Here is a 10,883-nt window from a genome sequence, read left to right on the forward strand (position 1 = left end):
TCCTTCCCTTCAATCTGACAAATGTTTATGGTTACAATCACTAGGAAATAATCCACCAAAGGCATATAAATAGGTTTAAAGGGTATCCTTTTTAAATTTACATTTAATCATTAGACATCTTTACAGGCTACAACATGGTTTTTCAAAGCATGCCTGCAGTGCTTGTCAATCAAATCAAAGATATTACCATATGCATCATCCTCAACAAATAGCTATCCATTCTTGTGTCTGTTAAATGTTTTTTTTTTCTTTTATTTTTTTCCTGAGCTTCTCCCTCCCACCCCCAAGAGTATCCTTTAATAATATGGGGGAGGTATTGAGAATACTGATAGGTACATTGTGTAGATGAATATACATCTTTTCTAAAATGGGGACATTTAAAAAATTCCAGACAGCAAAGTCCATTCCTATTGCTATGTTTCTATTGGTATTAGTTATAAAGACTTTATAAGTCAGCTGGGTGACTGAGTACACAAAATATTGCCTGTCCAAAGAGGTTTAGAAATGCAATCTGAGTTTCTTTTCAATTAGGAAAACGGAGCAATTAGAAACTACATGGCTTTTGATTTTGATAAACCTGGGGGCTATGAGTGTCCCTCTTGGGAGGATTGAGTTGATTGAATCTGGAGCTTATAGTCCAAGGGAAGAGGCTGTGTTGACATCACATAATGTGCTGTTGATTAGCTTTCCACATCTGGATGGTTAGGAGTTGACTGCCTCTATGGATATGTGCATTTGTCTTGTTAGTTAGGGATCCTCTGGTTCTAATCTCTTCCCCGCTGCTGAGAAGTTGAAGTTGAAGATTCCCCACATCTCTCGACATGCACTCCTTGTTGGGGTGAACATGACCAATTCCTCCCTTCATGGGGTCTGAACCATCTTGCTGTCCTCCAAGGTCGTCCTAAAGTCTCCACACTTCAATGGGTAGAGCTAGGAAACCTATGTCCCATTGCTGTGGAAGGGATGTGAGTGGCAGACATCGACCACAACTTCTCACTGGTTTCAATTTTGGAAGGACTAGAAAAATGTAAAGAAAGGTAGTGTTATTTCTCTATAAGATGGGATTTTTTACCAAGTTGAAATGATGTATAGTTCCTAGAATCACATTTCATTAGGCATTGCCATTTATTTCCTCTCTTGTATAATAGTGATGTCTGTATTTTATTTGCCATTAGTATCTGAAAACCGTTCTCTATTTTGGAGAAGAATTAAGATCAGCAGAAGCAGGACCCTGATTCCCCTTCAGTATGCCTAAGTGTCCAGGTGCTCCTTTCCCATTCCCTTGAACTGAGGAAATAGATATTTAAAAGTAATAATAAATGTAATCTATTTATTTTTATTTTTTTTTAAAATTTGCTCTGGGTGTGCTCATTGGGGAGAGAGACAGAGAGAGAGAGAGAGACAGAGAGAGAGAGAGAGAGAGTACTCCCAGTAGGGATGGTCATTCCTCAATCCCTTCTCCTCTATCCTCCTCTTGGGATTTTGGGCACACATACACATTTGCTGTCATGTCCCTTAAGCCACCAGGTCCAGAACTTGAACTCAGTGAGCCATATGAGATCCAGCCACCTCATTCACCACTCCACCTTGGACTTTGACTCTAGAGCAGTGGTCAAAGAAGCAAGGAGCCTGCTAGAATGCCCTGTTCAAAGCTGGCATAGTGCTAGTATAATGGAGGCATAGTAAGATTCTGTGGAGTCTTCTATTGTCATATATACTTTTTACCACTTAAAAAAATTTAAATTTATTTATTTTCCATTCATTCACTGAACATCATTATAGCATACAAAATGTGATTTCTCATCCAGAATATACTGTATTGTTTTGATTTGGGCTGTGGTTCTTGCCACCCTTTTATTCTGAACATTTTCTGTGCTTGATTGGCCAGCCTTTGGCAGACTCCTGTCGCTTACTCTACATCCTTCTGATTAATTGCCCTTCACCTTCAAGTAAACAGAGTTGGTTTCTATTTCACAGAACCAAAACCCCTATGGCGAGCAGTGCCCTTATACTGGGGCCCAGGACATTGACTATAGAAGTTAGTAGAACCCATTTGGCCCACTAACTTAAGAGAATATTTTCTTTGAACTTGAGAGTGAGACTTTGTGTTAACTAATATATATGTTCCAAGTCAAATGTCTATAGTATGGAGAACTTTAGCTTCTGTTTCCTTTTTATAAAAATTATTTTTCTAACGTTTTATACTTAGTTGCTAAAATTGCACGTTCCAGACAAGTGCTGAGGTAGGAACCGCCTCCAAATTCTTAATGCAATGGGCTCTGCCAATGCTTCCTGCAGATATTCCTGTTGCAGTGGCTTGTGCATTCATGCTGTGATGACAGGAAGTCTATAAACATTCTTAGTTTTAGGATAGAAACTATGAGAGGGGTGTCTTCATGGAAAATGTATTTTATGAAAGAATTGGGCATGACATTTAATTTATTTTGCAGCAAAATAAACTTGTCTTTTTTTTTTTCTTTTAGTTTTGCTATAGGCATGTGTACTTGCTAGAGACAGAGAGACTGAGAAAACGCCCCCACCTCCCCTCCCCACCTTTCCAGGGATCATCATGCAGCAATCCCTTCTCCTCCATTCTCCTCTCAGGAGTTTTTTGGGAACACACGTACATGCTCCCAGTGTGTTTTTTATGCTGATGGGTCTGAAACTTGAACCATACAGCCATGTGGTATTCAACCATCTTAACCACCATGCACTGGCTGGCCCAATAAACCCATACTTTAATTTCATTTTTCCTATGAACTCATTGAATCCCCCTCTTAATAACTTCTAGTGGCATATTTGCCACTAGAATATTTTCACCTTTGCTGAGGAGATATATTAGTCTGTCTTACTATCAAAGGTTCATCCAGATTCAGCAATGAAAAACTATTTGGGGCTATCCCTGTAGCACAGTTAAACACTCGACATATAGAGCTGGATCCCACATGGCTGACCATAGTTCAAGTCCCAACCCTGGTGGCTTAAAATACCATGCCTTGTGTATGTGCCTGCCTAAAATTCTGATAGGATAGAAAAATGGAGGATAAAGAACTGTGACATGACTATGCCCCATTGGGGCATTTTGTTTGTTTGTTTGTTTGTTTGTTTTCCTCTTTCTTTGCTGAGCTCACATGTCCTCTGGCAAAACCAAACAAGACAAAATAAAAAAACCACCTTTCTTTGTTGCTTCCTTAGGAGTTTCCTTTTTGCTTCATGCATATTTTTACAAAATGCGTTATACTTACTTGTCATTTTGGGAACTGCTTTCACAGTGCTCCCTTCACAGAAGAGAGTCTCACTAATGAATAGGTATTTTATGAGGCACAAATCTCTGGATTGGCCTTCAGTGGGAGGTTATGTATCTATTGCATTTTATTTGTATTTATGGAATCCATGTGTATAGCTGTGGTTTGTGAACATAAATGCTTAAGTTAATATAGTCATATTAAAATATATCAAATACCCAGAATTATGTTAATAATTAACACACAGTTGCAATATGTAATGAAAAAGAAAATTTACTGAATAAATAGACAGTTATTCAACAAGTGTTTATGACAGCATCTTACCAGGCATTGGGCTCTTCGAGGAAGGCAGAGCTGGCATGTGTTCTTCCCTCAAGGATTCTTTGTTTAACTGAAGGAATGAACAGTTTCATTGGAAGCTTATATTCTAATGGTAATTATTGGTTTTCAGTCAGCCCTCAAGTATGAGCTGCTCATTGGCTTACATATTGCTGACAAATCTTTGGAAGTAGGTTAGATGTGTGGAGGTGGTAAGCTAACAGCTTTTGAAGGATTTAGGTCTTTAGTAAAAACCTCTTTGATACTTCTAACTGTATATTCTAAGGCTGACTAATCTGTTTTCATAGTGACCCTAAGTAAGATAATGGTAATATTTTGAATAAAAATAGAAAATCAGATCACTTTAGACCTGGACTGAATCATGGATTATGTGACTCAGTGCCTTCAGTTTACTAGGAGTCCAGAAAGGTTCGACTTTTAGATCATTTGTATGTAATAAATCACTGAGGCAATTCCCTTGATCTTCACTTCCCATCTCTTCTTGTGCCTCAGTGGTTTTTAAAACATTTTTAAAGAAATTGGTAGTAGAAGGCAGATGTGCCAATGCTAATTTGGAGACATCTGCCTTTGTTTTAGAACGTGCGTTGGGACACAGATCACCTCTTTTGGCTGATGAGCCTCCTTTTCCATGGCCTTCATAATGACTGAGAGCAGTTGACAAACTTTCTCTGTAAAAGGCCAGAGAGCAAATGTTTTAGGCTTTGTAACCATATGCTCATTCTATTGCATCTACTCCACTACTGTAGCATAGAAGGAGCCATAGTTGTAGATAACACATGTACAAATGAGCATGGCTGGGTTCCAACCCCACTGTATTTATAGAAACTGAAATTTCAATTTAATATAATCTTTATGTCATGAAATGTTATTTTTCTTCTGACTTTTTCCAATTTTATAAACATTAAATTGTTCTTAGCTTCTTTTTTTTTTTTTCCCCCCCTATAGGGTATGTGTGTTTGCTGGAGAGAGATAGAGAGAGAGAAATGAGAAATCACCCCCCAGGGTGGGATGGTCACACTACAATCCTTTCTCCTCCATTCTTCTTCTAGGATTTTGGGCATGCACATACATGCATCTGGCATGATTTTCAAGTGGTTGGTCTGGGACTCAAACCTCAGTGGTGCATGTGGGACTTTGGCACCTTAACCACCATGCCACCTGCTGCCCCCAGCTTCTAAGTTGTATAAAAACAGATGGTGGTCTGAATTGTAGCAGTGGCCTGTTGTTTCCTATCCGCATTGTAGAGAATCATCATGGAATGTTCCCTCTATGTATCCTGATGAATCTAGTTAGGATTGGTGGTCAAAGAAAGTCAGCACAGGAGGGACATATAATCTCAGTACTAATTAAAATCCCCGAATTTTAGCCATTCTTTTTCTCACATGACTACATTGTGGAATGGCCTGGTGATGACCCAGAGAGATAAAATAACTGGCCGGTGTGACCTGGCTCCTCATGTCAATGGTCAAGTTCTCTGTCCTGTGCTGATTTTGTTACACAGTGCTGCTGAAGTAAGACTCAAATGTATTTGTTCATTTAAAAAAAATATCATTTTTTGAAAGAACTGTCTCATAATTGAGATTCTCCTTAGGTCATGGTCTGTCAGCATTTGCAGGGAGGCAGATGTCTTCTAGTAACTTCTAACATTGAGGAAAATTCCCAGGGGAGAATTTTGGATAACATCTCATATAAAAAGGTGAGGTAGCTGTTAGAAGGGCTTTAAACTCCTGAGTCACTGCTGTGTCATCGTTTACAGGTTGCCATCTCTATTATAAGGTGAATATAAGGGTGTGTGAATTCATGTCCAGTTCACAAGATCAAAATTGGTGATGCATTTGCCAATAGCTTTATGCAGGGTGGATCAAAGTAAAGGACCGAAGCCGAGAGACTGAAAAGAAAAATGAGATTAAGATTTCATCACGGCCCTAGCTTTCAGCCACACATCAAAGGCTTTCAGTCTCTTGGCTTGTTTTAAGAATATGCTTAAGTGGGTTATCATATAATTTATTTCCCAGAGTAAAGGTTTTAAATGCTGATAAACTAAAGACAGTATGAGTGATAAAACCAATCTTCTTCTTCTTTTTTTTTTGTATCTATCTTGGGGTAATTAATTCAAAGTTAGGTAAATGTGTGCGATGAACAGTTTACATTTTCCTATTATCTTTCTTGTCTCATTTTTTGTTGAGATTCCAAGGTTATACATTTCAACTACTTGCCCATTCTCAATGAGAAACTGGGCCTCCTAACCAGGACTTGCAAAGCTGGTAGGTGGCCCTTTGATAGTAGCTACCTAACCCAGGTTGTGAAGAGGCCTAGGAGTCTGAGAGAAGGACCTAGAGTTTGGAGAGAGGATTTCTTCGGACTGTCATGTTTCATGAAACTGGTGTCATGTTTCACCCAAGTTTCATATCCCCCTTGTCTGCTCCCTCACTTGTCAACATAAAAAGGATTCACCTTTCTCACGTCAAAAATGAGGGCTTTAAAGGGCTCAGTTGTAGAACTTGGGTATGAACCTTGAGGCCTGTAATGCCTACGGAAAAGTCTCCAGAGGTGAGAGGTGGATGGACTGACTGTGGTTGGGAGGTGATGCACTCCCTTCTGATAATGGTCAGAGTTCCTGTCACCTGGAGGGACAGATGAAGGCCATATATTAGGGTACAAGTTTCTGGTTACTTCAGATCCTCTCCAGAGAACACTCTGGAGGAACAGCAAAACATCAGTGGAAAGGGGCTGGAGGTGGGCTGCTAGAGGCCAGGACTGAAGGAGAGATCCTGAGCTATCAGCAAGAAAATAAATGTATCCTCATCAAGGAATCTGTAGGTGAGCTATCTCTAGCTGGGAGATAGTATTCAAGAGAACCCACAAAGCATCCAAGGGAAGAGTTAATGTTAAACACTAGTAAGAGATGGGAACCAGCAGTTAGCGTAATGGCTATGTCGCTGGACTCCCACATAGTAGACCGCGGTTCACGTCCTGGACCCGGTGGCTTAAAACTTACGCTGGGCGCATGTGCATGCATGCCCAAGATCCCAAGAGGACAATGGAGGAGAAGGGATTGCGGCGTGACCATCCCCCGTGGGGGGTGATTTCTCGCTTTCTGTCTCTCTGTCTCTCTCTGTCTGTCTGGTGAGCGCCCAAAAAAACAAAGAAAACCAAAACATTAGTAAGAGCCAAAACTAGACCACATGGGTGCTCCGCAAGTAGTTTCTTTCCTGTCTCCTTCCCTCATCTTCCTTCTTTAGCTTCTGTTCTGGAGGAGTTGGAAGCCACAGCCCAGGGGGTAGAATATTCAGGGCAGCTGCCCATCCTTCTTCCTCCCTGAAATGAAGTTTGGAGTTTGACTATTACACAGAATGTTGTATTTAAATCACTAAAATGAACCTGCATTTTAGAATGCGAGTGATTAGAAACCACTTAATAGTCTCAGCGTGAATGGATCTCCGAACCCATGCAAGATTTTGGTAGCAGCAAGACTAGATTTCATCCAGAGGCAAAGAGAATTGGCACCACGAAATGGCTCTAAATAGCATATAGAGGAAACAATGAAGTTGTTTTCTGATTGTTCCCTGCCAACCCCACCTGTTCAACATCTGGGTTATGACTGTAATTTGTGGCCACAAATCATAGGAATCTAAAGTCTCAGTTCCTATTGTCTCTTGTCAGTGTTTTAGTGCTAGATGGAACTTTAAATCAGAGACTTCTGTAAACTTTTTATGAGTTTTTTATAATTCTTTTATTTATTTTTTTGCTACTGTGGTTTTTCTTTGATGATTTTTTAGCTGTGATTTCAAAGCTGAACAAATGCAGCTGAAGAAAGAGAAAACATAGGCCCACTTTATTTATGAAAATAGATTAAAAAATTCTAATTAAATATTTGCAAATAAAGCCCAGTGATTAAAAAGCATACTATACCAGGACTAAATAGTTTATTTCAGGAAAGAACACATTTCTACGCTGGGAAATCTGTTAATATTTTTTACCTTATTAAGAAAAGTGAAATATTACACAATCATCTTGTTAGGTACAGAAAAATCAGTTTATAAAAATTAAACACTTGTTTCTGATTAAAAACTAGAAAAAAAGGACCAGCTCTACAGCTGGTGGTTCGAGGAGCTGGCTCCCACATGGCTTATCACAGTTTGAATTCTGGACCTGGTGTCTTGAGGCACATGGTGGGCATGTGGGTGTAATGTGCAGGGTTCTGGCAGATGGAGAGATGGCGACTTGACCACATCCATTGGGAGGGGGGTGCTTTCTCTATCTCTGTCTGTCGCAAGTACACACACCCTCTGCCAATTGAAAACAAAAAAACTAGGGGAAAAAAAGTTACTTAAACTTAGATGAACAGTATCTACCAAAACAGCAAATAGCTTAGTTAAAAGTGGAACACTCAGAATATAATGATTATAACTAGGAGCCCTACCATTACTCCTGACCGTTGTGCAGATACCACCTAATAAAATAAGACAAGAGGAAAGAGGTACATGAACATTGGAACGGAGCGGTGGGACCATTGCCATTTGTAGATGGTGTGAGCACAAACCAAAAAGCTTTTAGAACTAACAGAGAATTCAGTGAAGTGACCTGAGAAAAGACCAAACGTTGAAGTCACAAATTTACTGTTGCCCAGCAGAATATAAAAAAGAGTGCTATTCATAATGGTAAAAAAATACCAAAATAACTAAGGATAAGCCTAACAGAACAAAACTGTAACACTTATATTAGGAAAGTTAGGACACTCTACTGAAAAACATAAAAGAAATGATGAATAGTGGATAGATACATAGTACTTCTGGATAACAAGACAGAACAATAATTTTGTCCCAAGTTAATTTATAAATTCAAAGTAATGCCAATCAAAATTTCTTTTTTCCCCTCAAAATAAGACTATGTGAGAATGGCACCCCCCACCAAAAAAAAAAAAAAAAAAAAAAAAGAAAAAAAGAAAAAAGAGAGAGAGATTTTTGACAGCAATTATTAAAGTGGACTATAAAATTACAGTAAATAGCTTCTTTTCTTTTTTTTTTTTTTCTGCATTGGGTTTGCTTTCAGAACACAGGTGAAAAGAAAACCACCGCTAAATCAAAGCCAGAGTGTGAAAGGACAAGACTCACATCAACATCGTTGTCATTGGACACATAGATTCTGGCAAGTCCACCACTACTGGCCATCTGATCTACAAATGTGGGATCGACAAAAGAGCCATTGAAAAATTTGAGAAGGAGGCTGCTGAGATGGGAAGGGGCTCCTTCAAATATGCCTGGCTCTTGGATAAACTGAAAGCTGAATGTGAGCGTGGTATCACCATTGATATCTCCCTGTGGAAATCTGAGACCAGCAAGTACTATGTGACTATCATGGACGCCCCAGGGCACAGAGACTTTGTCAAAACACGACTACAGGCACATCTCAGGCCAACTGCTGTGCTGATTGTTGCTGCTGGTGTTGGTGAATTTGAAGCTGGTATCTCCAAGAATGAGAAGACCCATGAGCATGCCCTTCTGGCTTACACACTGGGTGTGAAACAACTACTTGTTGGTGTTAACAAAATGGATTCTACTGAGCCACCCTACAATCAGAAGAGATGAGGAAATTGTTAAAGAAGTCAGCACTTACATTAAAAAAATTGGCTACAATCCCAACACAGTAGTGTTTGTGCCAATTTCTGGTTGGAATGGTGACAACATGTTGGAGCCAAGTGCTAATATGCCATGGTTCAAGGGATGGAAAGTCACCTGTAAAGATGGCAATGCCGGTGGAACTACATGACTTGAAGCTCTGGCATCCTGCCAACAACTCGTCCAACTGACAAGCCCTTGTGCTTGCCCCTCCAGGATGTGTACAAAATTGGTGGTATTGGCACTGTCCCTGTGGGCCGAGTGGAGACTGGTGTGCTGAAACCTCGTATGGTGGTCACTTTTGCACCAGCCAATGTGACAGCTGAAGCAAAGTCTGTTGAAATGCACCATGAAGCTCTAAGTGAAGCTCTTTCTGAGGACAATGTGGGCTTCAATTTTAAGAATGTGTCTGTCAAAGATATTCAATGTGTTAATGTTGCTGGTGACAGCAAAAATGACCCACCAATGGAAGCAGCTGGCTTCACTGCTCAGGTGATTATCCTGAACCATCCAGGCCAAATCAGCGCTGACTATGTCCCTGTACTGGGTTGTCACCGCTCACATTGCTGAGCTGAAGGAAAAGACTGATTGCTGTTCTGGTAAAAAGCTGGAAGATGGCCCTAAATTTTGGAAATCTGGTGATGCTGCCATTGTTGATATGGTTCCCGGCAAGCCCATGTGTGCTAAGAGCTTCTCTGACTAGCCTCCTCTGGGTCGTTTTGCTGTTTGTGATATGAGACAGACAGTTGCTATGGGTGTCATCAAAGCCGTGGACAAGGAGGCTGCTGGAGCTGGCAAGGTCACTGAGTCTGCCCAGAAAGCTCAGAAGGCTAAACGAATATCCCTAATCTTGCCACCCCAATCTTAATCAGTGGTGGAAGAACAGTCTCAGAAATATTTGTCTCAATTGGTCATTTAAGTTTAATAACAAAAGACTGGTTAATGATATCAATGCATCGTAAAACCTTCAAAAGGAAAGGAAAATGGTTGTGGACCATTTTGGTTTTTTTTGGTGTGTGACAGTTTTAAGTCAGTTTTTAAGATCAGTACTTTTTAATGGAAACAACTTGACCAAAAATCTGTCACAGAATTTCAAGACCCATTAAAACAAAGTTTAATGAGAAAAAAAAAATACAATAGATAAATAGAAGAGTTGTGAGCTCACAGAGTCATGTATATAATGTAATCAAGCAATTATAATGAATGGTTCCATAGCCAGTGCACAGACAATTTTATTTATAAAAATTGCTTTATATTTTATATCATATATAGAAAGAAATTCCATATGATTTGAAGACAAATTGAAAAAAAAAACAAAGTTCTAATAAAAGTATGAGAAGAACATATAGGAAAATTTCTTTCTTTCTTTTTAGAGAGATTTTTGCTATTATGGTGCATGTGCTCATCCAAGAGACAGAGAGATACAGAGAGACAAAAAAGTGAGAAACCACCCCCCAGGGAGGATGGCTATGCCACAATCTCTTCTCCTCCATTCTCCTCTCTGGATTTTGGGCACACATACACACGCACCTGGAGTGAGTTTTAAGCTGCCTGGTTTGGGACTTGAACTGTGATCGACTATGTGGGAGTCTAGTGATAGATACAACCATTATGCAGTCTGCTGGTCCTAAGGAAGCTATTCTTAATTAAGGCACAGAACGCAGATACCATAAAGATGTAC

The 10,883-nt window shown here is 39.7% G+C and overlaps 1 pseudogene; it reads left to right on the forward strand.

Annotated features, from left to right (window-relative positions):
- LOC102479197 (elongation factor 1-alpha 1-like) overlaps positions 1 to 10,070 on the forward strand; it is a 17,530-nt pseudogene extending 7,460 nt beyond the window's left edge.
- Positions 10,071 to 10,883: the final 813 nt, after the last annotated feature.

Source organism: Tupaia chinensis, unplaced genomic scaffold (assembly GCF_000334495.1).
Source record: "Tupaia chinensis unplaced genomic scaffold, TupChi_1.0 Scaffold000443_1, whole genome shotgun sequence".
Classification (NCBI taxonomy): domain Eukaryota; kingdom Metazoa; phylum Chordata; class Mammalia; order Scandentia; family Tupaiidae; genus Tupaia; species Tupaia belangeri.